The 18,877-nt window shown below is 63.3% G+C and overlaps 1 long non-coding RNA gene and 4 other non-coding genes across 5 annotated transcripts in view; 4 read left to right on the top strand and 1 right to left on the bottom strand.

Moving 5' to 3' along the window:
* Positions 1-8,619: 8,619 nt before the first annotated feature.
* Positions 8,620-8,692, top strand: MIR9806-1 (microRNA mir-9806-1). The gene has a single exon (NR_128488.1). It is a non-coding gene; the product is annotated as a microRNA 9806-1 (primary transcript).
* Positions 8,693-11,704: 3,012 nt separating this feature from the next.
* On the top strand, positions 11,705-11,777 carry MIR9806-3 (microRNA mir-9806-3). Its single transcript, NR_128490.1, has one exon. It is a non-coding gene; the product is annotated as a microRNA 9806-3 (primary transcript).
* Positions 11,778-12,053: 276 nt separating this feature from the next.
* Positions 12,054-18,877, bottom strand: part of LOC110262300 (uncharacterized) — a 43,696-nt gene continuing 36,872 nt past the window's right edge. Inside the window, exon 5 of the long non-coding RNA XR_014815965.1 lies at positions 12,054-18,398. This is a non-coding gene — a long non-coding RNA (uncharacterized LOC110262300). The remainder of the gene's footprint in view (positions 18,399-18,877) is intronic.
* Positions 14,790-14,862, top strand: MIR9806-2 (microRNA mir-9806-2). Its single transcript, NR_128489.1, has one exon. It is a non-coding gene; the product is annotated as a microRNA 9806-2 (primary transcript).
* On the top strand, positions 17,875-17,947 carry MIR9806-4 (microRNA mir-9806-4). The gene has a single exon (NR_128491.1). It is a non-coding gene; the product is annotated as a microRNA 9806-4 (primary transcript).

The following is an 18,877-nucleotide window of genomic DNA, read 5'->3' as shown; positions in this document are numbered from 1 at the left end:
CAGGGGCTGGAAAATGGCCAGCTCCCAATGCCAAGCCGCCGCCGCGTGGGTCCCAGCTCTTGCCTCGGCAGGAACACAAGGCCCTCCCACAGCCAGTCGGACCCTCGAAGCCTTGGCAACCCTCTGCCTCCCCACCCCCCGGACCCGCCCGACCAGGCGTCCTCTGCCTGGCAGGGGGCCTCTGGGAGCAGAGAGGCCCAGGTGCCCGGAAAGCAGCCCCAACCCTCTGGGTGCTGCCTGTGGGTTCCGCCCAACAGCCCCTCAAGGCCAACGCTGAGCCTGGCCTTGCAGCCTTGCAGCCGCCCCTGGGTCCAGAAGGTACACTGGCGCCGTCTTGTGGACACCTGCTCGAACAGCACCTCTCAGGCTCTCCTCCTCTCTCTGGCTCAGCAGCCCCCGGGGCTTCATTGGCCTCGGGCGATATGCTGGTGGGATTTCCTGCCTCCCCGTGCTTGAAGCACCAAGAAGGGCCCTACAAGCTGGGCCGTTCCTCTCCCCAAGCCTTTCAGCGCCCTGAGGCCAACCTGCCCCAGGCCCCTCCGGTCAGACCCTCAGCTCCCGACCCATCCTGTCAGGACAGCCTTCTGCCCCTGCTCAGACAGGCAGGCACCGAAGCGTGGATGAAGAGAGGTGGGTGTCCGGGAAACTGCTGACTTCGATTCTGGACGATTCTGGACGTCCCAACTGGGAATCCTTCCTTCCTGTGGGTCTTGCTGCTTTTATGTCTGTCATGGTTCTTTCTCTCTTTCTGTCTCTCTTCTCTGTCTGCCTGCCTGTCTGCCTGTCTTTTGTCTTCCCTTCGTTCCTTCGTTCTGTCCTTCTGCCTTTCGTTCGTTCTGAATCCACCCCAGCTGACGTGTGTGTGTGTGTGCTGTGCCCAGCCCACCCGCCCACCCCAAAAGGGGCCGACGGTGTTCAAGGCCACAGGGGTTCCCGAAGCCACCGCAGGGACAGAGACACATCCTTGAGCCAGGGCGCCGGGAGGGATCTCCGCCAGAGCTCTCCTCGGATCCATCTACCGGCCTGAATTCCCCAGACCTGGCTTTGGATCAGGTCCTCAGGCCACGTGTATGGGCAGACACAAAGAGGCTCCCATGGGAAGAAAAGAACGGAGCTGCGGGAGGCCTCTTGAGAGAAAAAGCACAGGGAAGAGCGCAGCTGCTCCCCAAACGATCGCCGTGTGTGCACCTTCCATTGCCCCACCCCACCCCACCCCCGCAGGCACATGATCCGGATCCCAACCCCCGGGGGCCTGGCTGGGCTTTCCAAATGGCCAGCTCAAGCCCTGACGCCACTCAAGGGCCAACGAAAGCCACGGCCCACTCGACAAACGGGCCAAAGACGCGAAAAGACCTTTCTCCCCACAAGATGTGCAGATGGCCAAGGAGCACGTGACCCAAGCCATGCTCCCCACCCCGCGTGTGTCGAGAAGCGCAAAGCCAAACTGCTGCCGAGGGACCACCTCACACCTGGGCGAATGGCCATCCATCGCCAGACGACCAAGGACCGATGCGGCAGTGGGGGTGGCGCAAAGAGCACCTTCCTCCAGGGTGGGTGGGCGTGTACGTTGGCACAACCACTCCGGACACCAGTGCGGAGGGCGCTCCGAGACCTCCGTAGAGAACCACGACCCTGCGACACGGCCATCCCGTCCCGGGGCGTATGTCCGGACACACGTTCTTTGAAGGAGACCCATACCCTCCCCTGTTCCTTGCAGCACTCTTGACAACCGCCAAGACGTGCAAACCAACCACATGCCCATCGACGGGTGAATGCGTGGGGGCGATGGGGGACGGACGCACAAGGACCTCCTCCCGGGCCGTTCCAGAAGCAAAGGACGAAGCAAGGCCCTGCCTGGCCACCTAGAGGGAACAAGGAACACGCCCCCTGAGGGAACTAAGAACGCCCGAGACAGACACCTGCCGTCGGCCATCGCTTCTGGCTGGCATCGAAGCTAGGGCACAAACGCACCGACCTTCCCACAGACAAGAGACGCATGGTCTGGAAGAGCGATGGCTGGGGGCCAGAGGGGTTGGGGAGGGTGCGGGAAGGACGGGGAGTTTGGGGATAACGGAGGCACACTCTGGCACTTGGAGCGGGGGAGCAATCAGATCCTGCTCTAGAGCACAGGGAGCTCTGCATCTAGCCATGTGGCTCGGCACACGAGGGAGGCGAACGGGAGCAAAGGGCTAGGGGACACGCCTGGGAGGCTGGATCTCTTGGCTGGAACAGAGACAAGGACAGGGCCGCTACACATCAGGTCTGGTGGGGACCAAGTCATCAAACCCCAGCAGAAAGAGCAGCCCCGATTCCTCCAGAGAAGATCTCTGGGTGCAGAGTCCTGCCGCTCATGAGAGTCAACCGGCCATCGGACCGCGTGGAACCGGCCAAGGTGGCATGGCAGCGTGACGCCCGACCAGACGTCCGTATCGCCGGGGTGTGCGTCTGTTGCTTTCTTTCCTCGCTGAGTAGTCTGGACCCACGTGTGGCAGGCAGATACGGTCTGGCCAGGAGCCGAGGCCACGCTCCAGCCGTTCCGAGCCCAGGCTCGTACAGGAGACCCTCTGCCAGCACACGTGTATGAGGCCAGGAGTTCCCTGCCGGCGGCTTTGGCTCTCGATTCCCTCAGGGACCGTGGAGGAATGCAGGTATGTCTCGAGGGACTTCTTGCTCCATCGAGCTCGACCTCTTCAGTGTGCATTTGTATGCGTTCATGTGCGACGGTGGGCAGGGGTCCGGCCAGGTTTGGAGCGCCCAACGCAGCCCTTCCCACAGCCAGCCACGGCAGGGACAGAGACGGGCCCTTAAGGGAGGCAGCCACGCGGGAACTCCCCGAGCGCGTGCGTGGTACCGATCGGCCCTGCTCGATGATGGGTCCGACCTGCTTTCGTTCGGTCAGGCCCCCATCCCCTGGCGCGGGAACGGGAAAGACAGGCTCATGTGGAAAGGCAGGCAGGACGTTTCCCTAGGGCTCTGGAGCGAAGAAAGCACAGGGATGAGCACGGCCGCCCACCCAAAGGCCCCCGAAGTCCCCCAGCCCTTCCACAGCCCCAGCCTCTATCCGGGCAGCCAAACCCTCGACGCTCAGGGGCTGGAAAATGGCCAGCTCCCAATGCCAAGCCGCCGCCGCGTGGGTCCCAGCTCTTGCCTCGGCAGGAACACAAGGCCCTCCCACAGCCAGTCGGACCCTCGAAGCCTTGGCAACCCTCTGCCTCCCCACCCCCCGGACCCGCCCGACCAGGCGTCCTCTGCCTGGCAGGGGGCCTCTGGGAGCAGAGAGGCCCAGGTGCCCGGAAAGCAGCCCCAACCCTCTGGGTGCTGCCTGTGGGTTCCGCCCAACAGCCCCTCAAGGCCAACGCTGAGCCTGGCCTTGCAGCCTTGCAGCCGCCCCTGGGTCCAGAAGGTACACTGGCGCCGTCTTGTGGACACCTGCTCGAACAGCACCTCTCAGGCTCTCCTCCTCTCTCTGGCTCAGCAGCCCCCGGGGCTTCATTGGCCTCGGGCGATATGCTGGTGGGATTTCCTGCCTCCCCGTGCTTGAAGCACCAAGAAGGGCCCTACAAGCTGGGCCGTTCCTCTCCCCAAGCCTTTCAGCGCCCTGAGGCCAACCTGCCCCAGGCCCCTCCGGTCAGACCCTCAGCTCCCGACCCATCCTGTCAGGACAGCCTTCTGCCCCTGCTCAGACAGGCAGGCACCGAAGCGTGGATGAAGAGAGGTGGGTGTCCGGGAAACTGCTGACTTCGATTCTGGACGATTCTGGACGTCCCAACTGGGAATCCTTCCTTCCTGTGGGTCTTGCTGCTTTTATGTCTGTCATGGTTCTTTCTCTCTTTCTGTCTCTCTTCTCTGTCTGCCTGCCTGTCTGCCTGTCTTTTGTCTTCCCTTCGTTCCTTCGTTCTGTCCTTCTGCCTTTCGTTCGTTCTGAATCCACCCCAGCTGACGTGTGTGTGTGTGTGCTGTGCCCAGCCCACCCGCCCACCCCAAAAGGGGCCGACGGTGTTCAAGGCCACAGGGGTTCCCGAAGCCACCGCAGGGACAGAGACACATCCTTGAGCCAGGGCGCCGGGAGGGATCTCCGCCAGAGCTCTCCTCGGATCCATCTACCGGCCTGAATTCCCCAGACCTGGCTTTGGATCAGGTCCTCAGGCCACGTGTATGGGCAGACACAAAGAGGCTCCCATGGGAAGAAAAGAACGGAGCTGCGGGAGGCCTCTTGAGAGAAAAAGCACAGGGAAGAGCGCAGCTGCTCCCCAAACGATCGCCGTGTGTGCACCTTCCATTGCCCCACCCCACCCCACCCCCGCAGGCACATGATCCGGATCCCAACCCCCGGGGGCCTGGCTGGGCTTTCCAAATGGCCAGCTCAAGCCCTGACGCCACTCAAGGGCCAACGAAAGCCACGGCCCACTCGACAAACGGGCCAAAGACGCGAAAAGACCTTTCTCCCCACAAGATGTGCAGATGGCCAAGGAGCACGTGACCCAAGCCATGCTCCCCACCCCGCGTGTGTCGAGAAGCGCAAAGCCAAACTGCTGCCGAGGGACCACCTCACACCTGGGCGAATGGCCATCCATCGCCAGACGACCAAGGACCGATGCGGCAGTGGGGGTGGCGCAAAGAGCACCTTCCTCCAGGGTGGGTGGGCGTGTACGTTGGCACAACCACTCCGGACACCAGTGCGGAGGGCGCTCCGAGACCTCCGTAGAGAACCACGACCCTGCGACACGGCCATCCCGTCCCGGGGCGTATGTCCGGACACACGTTCTTTGAAGGAGACCCATACCCTCCCCTGTTCCTTGCAGCACTCTTGACAACCGCCAAGACGTGCAAACCAACCACATGCCCATCGACGGGTGAATGCGTGGGGGCGATGGGGGACGGACGCACAAGGACCTCCTCCCGGGCCGTTCCAGAAGCAAAGGACGAAGCAAGGCCCTGCCTGGCCACCTAGAGGGAACAAGGAACACGCCCCCTGAGGGAACTAAGAACGCCCGAGACAGACACCTGCCGTCGGCCATCGCTTCTGGCTGGCATCGAAGCTAGGGCACAAACGCACCGACCTTCCCACAGACAAGAGACGCATGGTCTGGAAGAGCGATGGCTGGGGGCCAGAGGGGTTGGGGAGGGTGCGGGAAGGACGGGGAGTTTGGGGATAACGGAGGCACACTCTGGCACTTGGAGCGGGGGAGCAATCAGATCCTGCTCTAGAGCACAGGGAGCTCTGCATCTAGCCATGTGGCTCGGCACACGAGGGAGGCGAACGGGAGCAAAGGGCTAGGGGACACGCCTGGGAGGCTGGATCTCTTGGCTGGAACAGAGACAAGGACAGGGCCGCTACACATCAGGTCTGGTGGGGACCAAGTCATCAAACCCCAGCAGAAAGAGCAGCCCCGATTCCTCCAGAGAAGATCTCTGGGTGCAGAGTCCTGCCGCTCATGAGAGTCAACCGGCCATCGGACCGCGTGGAACCGGCCAAGGTGGCATGGCAGCGTGACGCCCGACCAGACGTCCGTATCGCCGGGGTGTGCGTCTGTTGCTTTCTTTCCTCGCTGAGTAGTCTGGACCCACGTGTGGCAGGCAGATACGGTCTGGCCAGGAGCCGAGGCCACGCTCCAGCCGTTCCGAGCCCAGGCTCGTACAGGAGACCCTCTGCCAGCACACGTGTATGAGGCCAGGAGTTCCCTGCCGGCGGCTTTGGCTCTCGATTCCCTCAGGGACCGTGGAGGAATGCAGGTATGTCTCGAGGGACTTCTTGCTCCATCGAGCTCGACCTCTTCAGTGTGCATTTGTATGCGTTCATGTGCGCCGGTGGGCAGGGGTCCGGCCAGGTTTGGAGCGCCCAACGCAGCCCTTCCCACAGCCAGCCACGGCAGGGACAGAGACGGGCCCTTAAGGGAGGCAGCCACGCGGGAACTCCCCGAGCGCGTGCGTGGTACCGATCGGCCCTGCTCGATGATGGGTCCGACCTGCTTTCGTTCGGTCAGGCCCCCATCCCCTGGCGCGGGAACGGGAAAGACAGGCTCATGTGGAAAGGCAGGCAGGACGTTTCCCTAGGGCTCTGGAGCGAAGAAAGCACAGGGATGAGCACGGCCGCCCACCCAAAGGCCCCCGAAGTCCCCCAGCCCTTCCACAGCCCCAGCCTCTATCCGGGCAGCCAAACCCTCGACGCTCAGGGGCTGGAAAATGGCCAGCTCCCAATGCCAAGCCGCCGCCGCGTGGGTCCCAGCTCTTGCCTCGGCAGGAACACAAGGCCCTCCCACAGCCAGTCGGACCCTCGAAGCCTTGGCAACCCTCTGCCTCCCCACCCCCCGGACCCGCCCGACCAGGCGTCCTCTGCCTGGCAGGGGGCCTCTGGGAGCAGAGAGGCCCAGGTGCCCGGAAAGCAGCCCCAACCCTCTGGGTGCTGCCTGTGGGTTCCGCCCAACAGCCCCTCAAGGCCAACGCTGAGCCTGGCCTTGCAGCCTTGCAGCCGCCCCTGGGTCCAGAAGGTACACTGGCGCCGTCTTGTGGACACCTGCTCGAACAGCACCTCTCAGGCTCTCCTCCTCTCTCTGGCTCAGCAGCCCCCGGGGCTTCATTGGCCTCGGGCGATATGCTGGTGGGATTTCCTGCCTCCCCGTGCTTGAAGCACCAAGAAGGGCCCTACAAGCTGGGCCGTTCCTCTCCCCAAGCCTTTCAGCGCCCTGAGGCCAACCTGCCCCAGGCCCCTCCGGTCAGACCCTCAGCTCCCGACCCATCCTGTCAGGACAGCCTTCTGCCCCTGCTCAGACAGGCAGGCACCGAAGCGTGGATGAAGAGAGGTGGGTGTCCGGGAAACTGCTGACTTCGATTCTGGACGATTCTGGACGTCCCAACTGGGAATCCTTCCTTCCTGTGGGTCTTGCTGCTTTTATGTCTGTCGTCGTTCTTTCTCTCTTTCTGTCTCTCTTCTCTGTCTGCCTGCCTGTCTGCCTGTCTTTTGTCTTCCCTTCGTTCCTTCGTTCTGTCCTTCTGCCTTTCGTTCGTTCTGAATCCACCCCAGCTGACGTGTGTGTGTGTGTGCTGTGCCCAGCCCACCCGCCCACCCCAAAAGGGGCCGACGGTGTTCAAGGCCACAGGGGTTCCCGAAGCCACCGCAGGGACAGAGACACATCCTTGAGCCAGGGCGCCGGGAGGGATCTCCGCCAGAGCTCTCCTCGGATCCATCTACCGGCCTGAATTCCCCAGACCTGGCTTTGGATCAGGTCCTCAGGCCACGTGTATGGGCAGACACAAAGAGGCTCCCATGGGAAGAAAAGAACGGAGCTGCGGGAGGCCTCTTGAGAGAAAAAGCACAGGGAAGAGCGCAGCTGCTCCCCAAACGATCGCCGTGTGTGCACCTTCCATTGCCCCACCCCACCCCACCCCCGCAGGCACATGATCCGGATCCCAACCCCCGGGGGCCTGGCTGGGCTTTCCAAATGGCCAGCTCAAGCCCTGACGCCACTCAAGGGCCAACGAAAGCCACGGCCCACTCGACAAACGGGCCAAAGACGCGAAAAGACCTTTCTCCCCACAAGATGTGCAGATGGCCAAGGAGCACGTGACCCAAGCCATGCTCCCCACCCCGCGTGTGTCGAGAAGCGCAAAGCCAAACTGCTGCCGAGGGACCACCTCACACCTGGGCGAATGGCCATCCGTCGCCAGACGACCAAGGACCGATGCGGCAGTGGGGGTGGCGCAAAGAGCACCTTCCTCCAGGGTGGGTGGGCGTGTACGTTGGCACAACCACTCCGGACACCAGTGCGGAGGGCGCTCCGAGACCTCCGTAGAGAACCACGACCCTGCGACACGGCCATCCCGTCCCGGGGCGTATGTCCGGACACACGTTCTTTGAAGGAGACCCATACCCTCCCCTGTTCCTTGCAGCACTCTTGACAACCGCCAAGACGTGCAAACCAACCACATGCCCATCGACGGGTGAATGCGTGGGGGCGATGGGGGACGGACGCACAAGGACCTCCTCCCGGGCCGTTCCAGAAGCAAAGGACGAAGCAAGGCCCTGCCTGGCCACCTAGAGGGAACAAGGAACACGCCCCCTGAGGGAACTAAGAACGCCCGAGACAGACACCTGCCGTCGGCCATCGCTTCTGGCTGGCATCGAAGCTAGGGCACAAACGCACTGACCTTCCCACAGACAAGAGACGCATGGTCTGGAAGAGCGATGGCTGGGGGCCAGAGGGGTTGGGGAGGGTGCGGGAAGGACGGGGAGTTTGGGGATAACGGAGGCACACTCTGGCACTTGGAGCGGGGGAGCAATCAGATCCTGCTCTAGAGCACAGGGAGCTCTGCATCTAGCCATGTGGCTCGGCACACGAGGGAGGCGAACGGGAGCAAAGGGCTAGGGGACACGCCTGGGAGGCTGGATCTCTTGGCTGGAACAGAGACAAGGACAGGGCCGCTACACATCAGGTCTGGTGGGGACCAAGTCATCAAACCCCAGCAGAAAGAGCAGCCCCGATTCCTCCAGAGAAGATCTCTGGGTGCAGAGTCCTGCCGCTCATGAGAGTCAACCGGCCATCGGACCGCGTGGAACCGGCCAAGGTGGCATGGCAGCGTGACGCCCGACCAGACGTCCGTATCGCCGGGGTGTGCGTCTGTTGCTTTCTTTCCTCGCTGAGTAGTCTGGACCCACGTGTGGCAGGCAGATACGGTCTGGCCAGGAGCCGAGGCCACGCTCCAGCCGTTCCGAGCCCAGGCTCGTACAGGAGACCCTCTGCCAGCACACGTGTATGAGGCCAGGAGTTCCCTGCCGGCGGCTTTGGCTCTCGATTCCCTCAGGGACCGTGGAGGAATGCAGGTATGTCTCGAGGGACTTCTTGCTCCATCGAGCTCGACCTCTTCAGTGTGCATTTGTATGCGTTCATGTGCGACGGTGGGCAGGGGTCCGGCCAGGTTTGGAGCGCCCAACGCAGCCCTTCCCACAGCCAGCCACGGCAGGGACAGAGACGGGCCCTTAAGGGAGGCAGCCACGCGGGAACTCCCCGAGCGCGTGCGTGGTACCGATCGGCCCTGCTCGATGATGGGTCCGACCTGCTTTCGTTCGGTCAGGCCCCCATCCCCTGGCGCGGGAACGGGAAAGAGAGGCTCATGTGGAAAGGCAGGCAGGACGTTTCCCTAGGGCTCTGGAGCGAAGAAAGCACAGGGATGAGCACGGCCGCCCACCCAAAGGCCCCCGAAGTCCCCCAGCCCTTCCACAGCCCCAGCCTCTATCCGGGCAGCCAAACCCTCGACGCTCAGGGGCTGGAAAATGGCCAGCTCCCAATGCCAAGCCGCCGCCACGTGGGTCCCAGCTCTTGCCTCGGCAGGAACACAAGGCCCTCCCACAGCCAGTCGGACCCTCGAAGCCTTGGCAACCCTCTGCCTCCCCACCCCCCGGACCCGCCCGACCAGGCGTCCTCTGCCTGGCAGGGGGCCTCTGGGAGCAGAGAGGCCCAGGTGCCCGGAAAGCAGCCCCAACCCTCTGGGTGCTGCCTGTGGGTTCCGCCCAACAGCCCCTCAAGGCCAACGCTGAGCCTGGCCTTGCAGCCTTGCAGCCGCCCCTGGGTCCAGAAGGTACACTGGCGCCGTCTTGTGGACACCTGCTCGAACAGCACCTCTCAGGCTCTCCTCCTCTCTCTGGCTCAGCAGCCCCCGGGGCTTCATTGGCCTCGGGCGATATGCTGGTGGGATTTCCTGCCTCCCCGTGCTTGAAGCACCAAGAAGGGCCCTACAAGCTGGGCCGTTCCTCTCCCCAAGCCTTTCAGCGCCCTGAGGCCAACCTGCCCCAGGCCCCTCCGGTCAGACCCTCAGCTCCCGACCCATCCTGTCAGGACAGCCTTCTGCCCCTGCTCAGACAGGCAGGCACCGAAGCGTGGATGAAGAGAGGTGGGTGTCCGGGAAACTGCTGACTTCGATTCTGGACGATTCTGGACGTCCCAACTGGGAATCCTTCCTTCCTGTGGGTCTTGCTGCTTTTATGTCTGTCGTCGTTCTTTCTCTCTTTCTGTCTCTCTTCTCTGTCTGCCTGCCTGTCTGCCTGTCTTTTGTCTTCCCTTCGTTCCTTCGTTCTGTCCTTCTGCCTTTCGTTCGTTCTGAATCCACCCCAGCTGACGTGTGTGTGTGTGTGCTGTGCCCAGCCCACCCGCCCACCCCAAAAGGGGCCGACGGTGTTCAAGGCCACAGGGGTTCCCGAAGCCACCGCAGGGACAGAGACACATCCTTGAGCCAGGGCGCCGGGAGGGATCTCCGCCAGAGCTCTCCTCGGATCCATCTACCGGCCTGAATTCCCCAGACCTGGCTTTGGATCAGGTCCTCAGGCCACGTGTATGGGCAGACACAAAGAGGCTCCCATGGGAAGAAAAGAACGGAGCTGCGGGAGGCCTCTTGAGAGAAAAAGCACAGGGAAGAGCGCAGCTGCTCCCCAAACGATCGCCGTGTGTGCACCTTCCATTGCCCCACCCCACCCCACCCCCGCAGGCACATGATCCGGATCCCAACCCCCGGGGGCCTGGCTGGGCTTTCCAAATGGCCAGCTCAAGCCCTGACGCCACTCAAGGGCCAACGAAAGCCACGGCCCACTCGACAAACGGGCCAAAGACGCGAAAAGACCTTTCTCCCCACAAGATGTGCAGATGGCCAAGGAGCACGTGACCCAAGCCATGCTCCCCACCCCGCGTGTGTCGAGAAGCGCAAAGCCAAACTGCTGCCGAGGGACCACCTCACACCTGGGCGAATGGCCATCCGTCGCCAGACGACCAAGGACCGATGCGGCAGTGGGGGTGGCGCAAAGAGCACCTTCCTCCAGGGTGGGTGGGCGTGTACGTTGGCACAACCACTCCGGACACCAGTGCGGAGGGCGCTCCGAGACCTCCGTAGAGAACCACGACCCTGCGACACGGCCATCCCGTCCCGGGGCGTATGTCCGGACACACGTTCTTTGAAGGAGACCCATACCCTCCCCTGTTCCTTGCAGCACTCTTGACAACCGCCAAGACGTGCAAACCAACCACATGCCCATCGACGGGTGAATGCGTGGGGGCGATGGGGGACGGACGCACAAGGACCTCCTCCCGGGCCGTTCCAGAAGCAAAGGACGAAGCAAGGCCCTGCCTGGCCACCTAGAGGGAACAAGGAACACGCCCCCTGAGGGAACTAAGAACGCCCGAGACAGACACCTGCCGTCGGCCATCGCTTCTGGCTGGCATCGAAGCTAGGGCACAAACGCACTGACCTTCCCACAGACAAGAGACGCATGGTCTGGAAGAGCGATGGCTGGGGGCCAGAGGGGTTGGGGAGGGTGCGGGAAGGACGGGGAGTTTGGGGATAACGGAGGCACACTCTGGCACTTGGAGCGGGGGAGCAATCAGATCCTGCTCTAGAGCACAGGGAGCTCTGCATCTAGCCATGTGGCTCGGCACACGAGGGAGGCGAACGGGAGCAAAGGGCTAGGGGACACGCCTGGGAGGCTGGATCTCTTGGCTGGAACAGAGACAAGGACAGGGCCGCTACACATCAGGTCTGGTGGGGACCAAGTCATCAAACCCCAGCAGAAAGAGCAGCCCCGATTCCTCCAGAGAAGATCTCTGGGTGCAGAGTCCTGCCGCTCATGAGAGTCAACCGGCCATCGGACCGCGTGGAACCGGCCAAGGTGGCATGGCAGCGTGACGCCCGACCAGACGTCCGTATCGCCGGGGTGTGCGTCTGTTGCTTTCTTTCCTCGCTGAGTAGTCTGGACCCACGTGTGGCAGGCAGATACGGTCTGGCCAGGAGCCGAGGCCACGCTCCAGCCGTTCCGAGCCCAGGCTCGTACAGGAGACCCTCTGCCAGCACACGTGTATGAGGCCAGGAGTTCCCTGCCGGCGGCTTTGGCTCTCGATTCCCTCAGGGACCGTGGAGGAATGCAGGTATGTCTCGAGGGACTTCTTGCTCCATCGAGCTCGACCTCTTCAGTGTGCATTTGTATGCGTTCATGTGCGACGGTGGGCAGGGGTCCGGCCAGGTTTGGAGCGCCCAACGCAGCCCTTCCCACAGCCAGCCACGGCAGGGACAGAGACGGGCCCTTAAGGGAGGCAGCCACGCGGGAACTCCCCGAGCGCGTGCGTGGTACCGATCGGCCCTGCTCGATGATGGGTCCGACCTGCTTTCGTTCGGTCAGGCCCCCATCCCCTGGCGCGGGAACGGGAAAGAGAGGCTCATGTGGAAAGGCAGGCAGGACGTTTCCCTAGGGCTCTGGAGCGAAGAAAGCACAGGGATGAGCACGGCCGCCCACCCAAAGGCCCCCGAAGTCCCCCAGCCCTTCCACAGCCCCAGCCTCTATCCGGGCAGCCAAACCCTCGACGCTCAGGGGCTGGAAAATGGCCAGCTCCCAATGCCAAGCCGCCGCCACGTGGGTCCCAGCTCTTGCCTCGGCAGGAACACAAGGCCCTCCCACAGCCAGTCGGACCCTCGAAGCCTTGGCAACCCTCTGCCTCCCCACCCCCCGGACCCGCCCGACCAGGCGTCCTCTGCCTGGCAGGGGGCCTCTGGGAGCAGAGAGGCCCAGGTGCCCGGAAAGCAGCCCCAACCCTCTGGGTGCTGCCTGTGGGTTCCGCCCAACAGCCCCTCAAGGCCAACGCTGAGCCTGGCCTTGCAGCCTTGCAGCCGCCCCTGGGTCCAGAAGGTACACTGGCGCCGTCTTGTGGACACCTGCTCGAACAGCACCTCTCAGGCTCTCCTCCTCTCTCTGGCTCAGCAGCCCCCGGGGCTTCATTGGCCTCGGGCGATATGCTGGTGGGATTTCCTGCCTCCCCGTGCTTGAAGCACCAAGAAGGGCCCTACAAGCTGGGCCGTTCCTCTCCCCAAGCCTTTCAGCGCCCTGAGGCCAACCTGCCCCAGGCCCCTCCGGTCAGACCCTCAGCTCCCGACCCATCCTGTCAGGACAGCCTTCTGCCCCTGCTCAGACAGGCAGGCACCGAAGCGTGGATGAAGAGAGGTGGGTGTCCGGGAAACTGCTGACTTCGATTCTGGACGATTCTGGACGTCCCAACTGGGAATCCTTCCTTCCTGTGGGTCTTGCTGCTTTTATGTCTGTCGTCGTTCTTTCTCTCTTTCTGTCTCTCTTCTCTGTCTGCCTGCCTGTCTGCCTGTCTTTTGTCTTCCCTTCGTTCCTTCGTTCTGTCCTTCTGCCTTTCGTTCGTTCTGAATCCACCCCAGCTGACGTGTGTGTGTGTGTGCTGTGCCCAGCCCACCCGCCCACCCCAAAAGGGGCCGACGGTGTTCAAGGCCACAGGGGTTCCCGAAGCCACCGCAGGGACAGAGACACATCCTTGAGCCAGGGCGCCGGGAGGGATCTCCGCCAGAGCTCTCCTCGGATCCATCTACCGGCCTGAATTCCCCAGACCTGGCTTTGGATCAGGTCCTCAGGCCACGTGTATGGGCAGACACAAAGAGGCTCCCATGGGAAGAAAAGAACGGAGCTGCGGGAGGCCTCTTGAGAGAAAAAGCACAGGGAAGAGCGCAGCTGCTCCCCAAACGATCGCCGTGTGTGCACCTTCCATTGCCCCACCCCACCCCACCCCCGCAGGCACATGATCCGGATCCCAACCCCCGGGGGCCTGGCTGGGCTTTCCAAATGGCCAGCTCAAGCCCTGACGCCACTCAAGGGCCAACGAAAGCCACGGCCCACTCGACAAACGGGCCAAAGACGCGAAAAGACCTTTCTCCCCACAAGATGTGCAGATGGCCAAGGAGCACGTGACCCAAGCCATGCTCCCCACCCCGCGTGTGTCGAGAAGCGCAAAGCCAAACTGCTGCCGAGGGACCACCTCACACCTGGGCGAATGGCCATCCGTCGCCAGACGACCAAGGACCGATGCGGCAGTGGGGGTGGCGCAAAGAGCACCTTCCTCCAGGGTGGGTGGGCGTGTACGTTGGCACAACCACTCCGGACACCAGTGCGGAGGGCGCTCCGAGACCTCCGTAGAGAACCACGACCCTGCGACACGGCCATCCCGTCCCGGGGCGTATGTCCGGACACACGTTCTTTGAAGGAGACCCATACCCTCCCCTGTTCCTTGCAGCACTCTTGACAACCGCCAAGACGTGCAAACCAACCACATGCCCATCGACGGGTGAATGCGTGGGGGCGATGGGGGACGGACGCACAAGGACCTCCTCCCGGGCCGTTCCAGAAGCAAAGGACGAAGCAAGGCCCTGCCTGGCCACCTAGAGGGAACAAGGAACACGCCCCCTGAGGGAACTAAGAACGCCCGAGACAGACACCTGCCGTCGGCCATCGCTTCTGGCTGGCATCGAAGCTAGGGCACAAACGCACCGACCTTCCCACAGACAAGAGACGCATGGTCTGGAAGAGCGATGGCTGGGGGCCAGAGGGGTTGGGGAGGGTGCGGGAAGGACGGGGAGTTTGGGGATAACGGAGGCACACTCTGGCACTTGGAGCGGGGGAGCAATCAGATCCTGCTCTAGAGCACAGGGAGCTCTGCATCTAGCCATGTGGCTCGGCACACGAGGGAGGCGAACGGGAGCAAAGGGCTAGGGGACACGCCTGGGAGGCTGGATCTCTTGGCTGGAACAGAGACAAGGACAGGGCCGCTACACATCAGGTCTGGTGGGGACCAAGTCATCAAACCCCAGCAGAAAGAGCAGCCCCGATTCCTCCAGAGAAGATCTCTGGGTGCAGAGTCCTGCCGCTCATGAGAGTCAACCGGCCATCGGACCGCGTGGAACCGGCCAAGGTGGCATGGCAGCGTGACGCCCGACCAGACGTCCGTATCGCCGGGGTGTGCGTCTGTTGCTTTCTTTCCTCGCTGAGTAGTCTGGACCCACGTGTGGCAGGCAGATACGGTCTGGCCAGGAGCCGAGGCCACGCTCCAGCCGTTCCGAGCCCAGGCTCGTACAGGAGACCCTCTGCCAGCACACGTGTATGAGGCCAGGAGTTCCCTGCCGGCGGCTATGGCTCTCGATTCCCTCAGGGACCGTGGAGGAATGCAGGTATGTCTCGAGGGACTTCTCGCTCCATCGAGCTCGACCTCTTCAGTGTGCATTTGTATGCGTTCATGTGCGACGGTGGGCAGGGGTCCGGCCAGGTTTGGAGCGCCCAACGCAGCGCTTCCCACAGCCAGCCACGGCAGGGACAGAGACGGGCCCTTAAGGGAGGCAGCCACGCGGGAACTCCCCGAGCGCGTGCGTGGTACCGATCGGCCCTGCTCGATGATGGGTCCGACCTGCTTTCGTTCGGTCAGGCCCCCATCCCCTGGCGCGGGAACGGGAAAGACAGGCTCATGTGGAAAGGCAGGCAGGACGTTTCCCTAGGGCTCTGGAGCGAAGAAAGCACAGGGATGAGCACGGCCGCCCACCCAAAGGCCCCCGAAGTCCCCCAGCCCTTCCACAGCCCCAGCCTCTATCCGGGCAGCCAAACCCTCGACGCTCAGGGGCTGGAAAATGGCCAGCTCCCAATGCCAAGCCGCCGCCGCGTGGGTCCCAGCTCTTGCCTCGGCAGGAACACAAGGCCCTCCCACAGCCAGTCGGACCCTCGAAGCCTTGGCAACCCTCTGCCTCCCCACCCCCCGGACCCGCCCGACCAGGCGTCCTCTGCCTGGCAGGGGGCCTCTGGGAGCAGAGAGGCCCAGGTGCCCGGAAAGCAGCCCCAACCCTCTGGGTGCTGCCTGTGGGTTCCGCCCAACAGCCCCTCAAGGCCAACGCTGAGCCTGGCCTTGCAGCCTTGCAGCCGCCCCTGGGTCCAGAAGGTACACTGGCGCCGTCTTGTGGACACCTGCTCGAACAGCACCTCTCAGGCTCTCCTCCTCTCTCTGGCTCAGCAGCCCCCGGGGCTTCATTGGCCTCGGGCGATATGCTGGTGGGATTTCCTGCCTCCCCGTGCTTGAAGCACCAAGAAGGGCCCTACAAGCTGGGCCGTTCCTCTCCCCAAGCCTTTCAGCGCCCTGAGGCCAACCTGCCCCAGGCCCCTCCGGTCAGACCCTCAGCTCCCGACCCATCCTGTCAGGAGAGCCTTCTGCCCCTGCTCAGACAGGCAGGCACCGAAGCGTGGATGAAGAGAGGTGGGTGTCCGGGAAACTGCTGACTTCGATTCTGGACGATTCTGGACGTCCCAACTGGGAATCCTTCCTTCCTGTGGGTCTTGCTGCTTTTATGTCTGTCGTCGTTCTTTCTCTCTTTCTGTCTCTCTTCTCTGTCTGCCTGCCTGTCTGCCTGTCTTTTGTCTTCCCTTCGTTCCTTCGTTCTGTCCTTCTGCCTTTCGTTCGTTCTGAATCCACCCCAGCTGACGTGTGTGTGTGTGTGCTGTGCCCAGCCCACCCGCCCACCCCAAAAGGGGCCGACGGTGTTCAAGGCCACAGGGGTTCCCGAAGCCACCGCAGGGACAGAGACACATCCTTGAGCCAGGGCGCCGGGAGGGATCTCCGCCAGAGCTCTCCTCGGATCCATCTACCGGCCTGAATTCCCCAGACCTGGCTTTGGATCAGGTCCTCAGGCCACGTGTATGGGCAGACACAAAGAGGCTCCCATGGGAAGAAAAGAACGGAGCTGCGGGAGGCCTCTTGAGAGAAAAAGCACAGGGAAGAGCGCAGCTGCTCCCCAAACGATCGCCGTGTGTGCACCTTCCATTGCCCCACCCCACCCCACCCCCGCAGGCACATGATCCGGATCCCAACCCCCGGGGGCCTGGCTGGGCTTTCCAAATGGCCAGCTCAAGCCCTGACGCCACTCAAGGGCCAACGAAAGCCACGGCCCACTCGACAAACGGGCCAAAGACGCGAAAAGACCTTTCTCCCCACAAGATGTGCAGATGGCCAAGGAGCACGTGACCCAAGCCATGCTCCCCACCCCGCGTGTGTCGAGAAGCGCAAAGCCAAACTGCTGCCGAGGGACCACCTCACACCTGGGCGAATGGCCATCCGTCGCCAGACGACCAAGGACCGATGCGGCAGTGGGGGTGGCGCAAAGAGCACCTTCCTCCAGGGTGGGTGGGCGTGTACGTTGGCACAACCACTCCGGACACCAGTGCGGAGGGCGCTCCGAGACCTCCGTAGAGAACCACGACCCTGCGACACGGCCATCCCGTCCCGGGGCGTATGTCCGGACACACGTTCTTTGAAGGAGACCCATACCCTCCCCTGTTCCTTGCAGCACTCTTGACAACCGCCAAGACGTGCAAACCAACCACATGCCCATCGACGGGTGAATGCGTGGGGGCGATGGGGGACGGACGCACAAGGACCTCCTCCCGGGCCGTTCCAGAAGCAAAGGACGAAGCAAGGCCCTGCCTGGCCACCTAGAGGGAACAAGGAACACGCCCCCTGAGGGAACTAAGAACGCCCGAGACAGACACCTGCCGTCGGCCATCGCTTCTGGCTGGCATCGAAGCTAGGGCACAAACGCACCGACCTTCCCACAGACAAGAGACGCATGGTCTGGAAGAGCGATGGCTGGGGGCCAGAGGGGTTGGGGAGGGTGCGGGAAGGACGGGGAGTTTGGGGATAACGGAGGCACACTCTGGCACTTGGAGCGGGGGAGCAATCAGATCCTGCTCTAGAGCACAGGGAGCTCTGCATCTAGCCATGTGGCTCGGCACACGAGGGAGGCGAACGGGAGCAAAGGGCTAGGGGACACGCCTGGGAGGCTGGATCTCTTGGCTGGAACAGAGACAAGGACAGGGCCGCTACACATCAGGTCTGGTGGGGACCAAGTCATCAAACCCCAGCAGAAAGAGCAGCCCCGATTCCTCCAGAGAAGATCTCTGGGTGCAGAGTCCTGCCGCTCATGAGAGTCAACCGGCCATCGGACCGCGTGGAACCGGCCAAGGTGGCATGGCAGCGTGACGCCCGACCAGACGTCCGTATCGCCGGGGTGTGCGTCTGTTGCTTTCTTTCCTCGCTGAGTAGTCTGGACCCACGTGTGGCAGGCAGATACGGTCTGGCCAGGAGCCGAGGCCACGCTCCAGCCGTTCCGAGCCCAGGCTCGTACAGGAGACCCTCTGCCAGCACACGTGTATGAGGCCAGGAGTTCCCTGCCGGCGGCTTTGGCTCTCGATTCCCTCAGGGACCGTGGAGGAATGCAGGTATGTCTCGAGGGACTTCTCGCTCCATCGAGCTCGACCTCTTCAGTGTGCATTTGTATGCGTTCATGTGCGACGGTGGGCAGGGGTCCGGCCAGGTTTGGAGCGCCCAACGCAGCCCTTCCCACAGCCAGCCACGGCAGGGACAGAGACGGGCCCTTAAGGGAGGCAGCCACGCGGGAACTCCCCGAGCGCGTGCGTGGTACCGATCGGCCCTGCTCGATGATGGGTCCGACCTGCTTTCGTTCGGTCAGGCCCCCATCCCCTGGCGCGGGAACGGGAAAGACAGGCTCATGTGGAAAGGCAGGCAGGACGTTTCCCTAGGGCTCTGGAGCGAAGAAAGCACAGGGATGAGCACGGCCGCCCACCCAAAGGCCCCCGAAGTCCCCCAGCCCTTCCACAGCCCCAGCCTCTATCCGGGCAGCCAAACCCTCGACGCTCAGGGGCTGGAAAATGGCCAGCTCCCAATGCCAAGCCGCCGCCGCGTGGGTCCCAGCTCTTGCCTCGGCAGGAACACAAGGCCCTCCCACAGCCAGTCGGACCCTCGAAGCCTTGGCAACCCTCTGCCTCCCCACCCCCCGGACCCGCCCGACCAGGCGTCCTCTGCCTGGCAGGGGGCCTCTGGGAGCAGAGAGGCCCAGGTGCCCGGAAAGCAGCCCCAACCCTCTGGGTGCTGCCTGTGGGTTCCGCCCAACAGCCCCTCAAGGCCAACGCTGAGCCTGGCCTTGCAGCCTTGCAGCCGCCCCTGGGTCCAGAAGGTACACTGGCGCCGTCTTGTGGACACCTGCTCGAACAGCACCTCTCAGG

The sequence above is a fragment of the Sus scrofa genome, chromosome 9 (genome assembly GCF_054392235.1).
Source record: "Sus scrofa isolate SSC_HxYL_T2T_F1_AM1 chromosome 9, Sscrofa_HxYL_maternal_Yorkshire_Landrace_v2.0, whole genome shotgun sequence".
NCBI classification, from domain to species: Eukaryota; Metazoa; Chordata; class Mammalia; order Artiodactyla; family Suidae; genus Sus; species Sus scrofa.
Note: the sequence above shows the minus strand (reverse complement) of the source record. Positions and strands in the feature narration are given on the sequence as shown.